Source organism: Bidens hawaiensis, unplaced genomic scaffold, assembly GCF_021521415.1.
Source record: "Bidens hawaiensis isolate Kalapana, Puna unplaced genomic scaffold, B.hawaiensis_p1.1 tig00006617_1, whole genome shotgun sequence".
NCBI lineage: Eukaryota > Viridiplantae > Streptophyta > Magnoliopsida > Asterales > Asteraceae > Bidens > Bidens hawaiensis.
The window spans coordinates 685,731-689,784 of NW_027491447.1; the positions used below are offsets into that span (position 1 = coordinate 685,731).

A 4,054-nucleotide genomic window follows, 5' to 3' on the forward strand; every position below is an offset into this window, starting at 1 on the left:
AGTCTCCTAAATGGCCAATAATAGAGACGGGTTTTACCAATGACCAAGCGCAACTGCGTATCGTACTATGAATGATTAATTATTAATTTTTCCTCATACGTTGAAAATTTGTTTTGTCTCTAAATACGTTCATGCATGCCTAAAGACGTATAGACACTAATTATACAAATCAACGGTAAGGGCTTATTTGTCAATTTGATCCTAAAGTTAGGTTTTAAATTTGAGTTGTAGTATGATTAATGGGGGTCCTGAGTCGAATATTGATTCAACGACTGTATTTCTCTGCTGCAATTTGGGTTTAGAACTAAAATGAGTATTAACCTCTGATCAGACTAATCTAATGCTCATAATAAATAATTACTAGGCCAAGTGGGAGAATGTTAGAATAAATATATTTTATATATATTTATATATGGCCCTTATAATTATTTATCTTATTATTGATCATTGACCTAAATAACCTTATGTTTATAACTGGTAAATCCTTGATGGACGGAATTACCCTTACTAACATTAATAGGGTTTCCCCTTGGGTGTATATATAGAGAGCTTATTAGAGAGGTTAATAACTAATGATGAATAATAACACCATAAGAATCATCCCCTACCTCTCTCCCTCAAATCGTGTTCATCAAGAACACCTAATCTCCATCCTAACCATACACCCTAAAGGGGAACTCGATCAGATTAAGAAGATGTCAATCTCAAACATCACTGGATTAACAGGTATTACATATTTCCTTGTTTACATTATATCATCGATTATAGAAACTGATCAACATGTTCATCCCTTAGCACACGGCTATATATTCTTGCAAATAACACCAGTTCAGTTCGGTTCGGTTCTGAAAACATTTGCTTTGGCTTCATAGCTCAATCTTTACTCTATCCGACATCTTTAATATATCAGAATAGATCCGATCACCTAGCGCTGATTCTCCTGCAGCCACCCTCAAAACGTCCTCAATCAACGCAACGTTACCCATGATATCAACATGGCCCCCGCATTCTAAACCCTTGCCTTGTAGCAAACTCGGTGTTTTGTGTTGATATTCACGTACATAAGTAGCGCTACCCGACGGATTAAACCTCGTCTTCCCTCTCCACCCTTTTGCACACATATAACCCGCACTTATTACTGGTATACTTTCATCACCATCCGCATAGTAAATCCCGCCACGTAAGCATTGTCCCTTTGCTGAGCTGTCAATCCTGAATGGGATACTGTTACATCTCTCTGACGGCGACAACTTATAAACATATGATCTTTCGGTTGGGATCCCCACCCCGTATAAACTGTAAATCTCCATATCCGGAGCATCTGGCAACCTGTGTAAGGTACATTTTGACTTTTTAAGTCAAACATGGTCAAACTATACTCACTTGGTTTCTAATGGATTGGACCAGTATTTGTAATGTGCATACTTCGGGTCATCAAGATCCTTTGCTATGCCAAAGGAAAACTGGGCCTCGCCCCGTTGCATTGTCTTTGGAGCTATAAATCGCAAAAGATCGATAAACGTCTCAGTGGTGTAAGCTTTGTTATCTGCTAATTTCTGGATATTATTCCAGTTAATTTCACCGTACTCGGTCCAAACCTCCCCGCAAGTTGCACTCTTTATCGCCTGCATAACTTCCTGTAGACGTCACGCTTGTTTAGTCATTACTCCAAAAATAAATCTTTTGGAATTGAAAACAAAAAGTGTTACCATTGGAGAATTTTTATGAAGCTTTGAAGAATTCTGCTCGGAAGCGGTTTTCCCAAACGAGATCATTCTCCCATATTTTGTTCGGTGCTTGCTCGAGTTCGATTGAAAATAACTTTTTCTTTCAAAAAGACACTCGTGACCGTCATCTGGTGATGAATCTAGATCGCCCCAAACGGCCTCACCGCCTTTAGGAAGCAAAGAAATAACAGAATCCCACGTCCGAGACATGCCCATAATGTGTTCCATGGTTTTAAGCCCGAGAATTCGGAGTCTAAAAGACCAGGATCCATGGCCCTGATGGAAGCAATTTCTCTGCCTTCAGCTGAAAACATGGTACTAACAGCCTTTGGAATACCAAGAAACGCGGGGCCGATGTTCATGATTGACTTGATGTATTTGGCACACCACCCTGGACCGCCACCACCGCCCATCGGGGGCGGGGCTTCCACCCATTTAAGGAAGTGTATAAAGTAGTTAACGCCCATCGAATGTGGGACGACCACCACTTTCTTGTTACAGTTGGTTGCATACATCAATTCGATGTTGAGCTTTAATCGACTAAGCGATCGATCCCTTATCTAGGTATGTAAATTAATAATGAAGTAAGCATAATATAGTAATATGAATATATGATTAAGCATAACAAAGAAAAGAAATATTAATATTGAAGTACTTACCTCTGTGTTTTGAAAGGAAAGCCTCCAATCATAAGTAGCTAAATACATATTTTTGCCTTCATAACCAATACTAGCCAAATTCTCAATGAGAACAGCCCAAACAAAATAGCCAGTGACAAAATAGTCAGCTCCAATAAGTCCATGAATTGGCCTGACCCGAATGCCCGGCGGGTCAAGCCCGGTTTCATTGTCCAGTGCCAAATGTTCAAACCAACACAATGGCCTAAAACAAACACATTATTATGTACACAAATAACTTATCAACAAATTAATACTACCATTTACCTGAATATCTTATGCTGTTGCATGTTGTCAAATATTTAATATTTAATGGTTTATAAATAGTAATTTTAAAATGGGAAAAGTACAAAAGTAGACATTTTCACTTTGCATTTTGCAAAAATAGACTTTTAGTATTTTAATTAGATTGAGTCTACAAAATTAACCAAAATCTTTGCAAAGAACAGTGAGTCTACAAATTAAACCAATAATTGCATAACACGTGTAAAAAGTGTCGGCCATGAAAAGCTCCGGTTGATTTCAGCTGGCGATAAACTTTAGCCGTAGGCCAGAAATCAGCCGGCACTTTACATGCGTTATGTTGTTATAGATTTAACTTATTATTATTATTCAAAGATCTTATGGACTACAAAAAAAATTAGTGAAACTTTTCACAAGTGAGACTAGTAAATATTCTTATAATACTATTTGTATAATATATTGTGGCATATGCTTCGTGATTTTCCCTTTTAAAATTACTACTTGTCACTGATTTTAACGCTTCATGAATTTAATAAAAAAAAAACATTGGTTTTGCCGTTCAAAAATATAAATAAAATAAAATAAAAAGTGTTGTTTTTTTCCAACAAAGATTGAAGGTCAAACTATGGTAAAACAAACCTCTTTACGGCTTCAGCAAAGCTACCTCCCCAAAGTCGTTTCCGGAAAAGCCCTCGCGAACAAGGCTTTCCTTCCCAAAGCTCAAGCCCACCCGTGATCATCCCAGGGACCAAAACCACCGGTGCACCGCAGTTAACCCTTCATTCTTTAACCGTACACCCGGTGGTTCTGGTCCTTTCATCCCACCCAGGCTCACCGGCCAACAATTGTACAAAAACAAAAGCACCCACCACGTCGAACACATACACCCTATGAACCAACAACACGAATTCACACACCCCCACCTTTGTCTTCCAATTGTCTTACTTTTCCCTTGTTGTTTCTTAACCACTTTTGATGTTTCATAGCTTCTGAATACTGGCTCGTTATTCGAACATGACTTTCGGAACCGGAACCGAAGAACTGAAGTCATGATCGGAAATTAGTAATTACTTGCAAACTGAAACATGGAGATTGGAATTTATGAGAAGGGGTTGAGTACATGTGTTAGATAGGAGGAAATAAATGATGATCTAATTGTCAACATATACATGCATTAGCATTACACAGCTTTTTTATGTGACAAAGACACCTTTGCAAAAATGGGTAACATTTCACCGTATAATCTTGTAACACCCACAGAAAATATAAGAAAGTATATGTGGGTTATTTCTGACATTTCTGGAACAACAGAAAAGATGACCAACTGCTACATTCGATGGTTTTAAGAACAAGACACGTTAACATAGTGCCAATGAGGTTTTTACACACACATGGAGAAGAGGTATG

At 38.1% G+C, this 4,054-nt stretch overlaps 1 pseudogene across 1 annotated transcript; it reads right to left on the minus strand.

Annotated features, from left to right (window-relative positions):
• Positions 1-787: 787 nt before the first annotated feature.
• LOC143633163 (putative phospholipid:diacylglycerol acyltransferase 2) lies at positions 788-4,054 on the minus strand (annotated as a pseudogene). Its single transcript, XR_013153636.1, has 5 exons — positions 3,287-4,054; positions 2,387-2,609; positions 1,710-2,287; positions 1,384-1,637; positions 788-1,329 (listed from the first exon to the last, which is right to left on the minus strand). The product of XR_013153636.1 is annotated as a putative phospholipid:diacylglycerol acyltransferase 2 (transcript).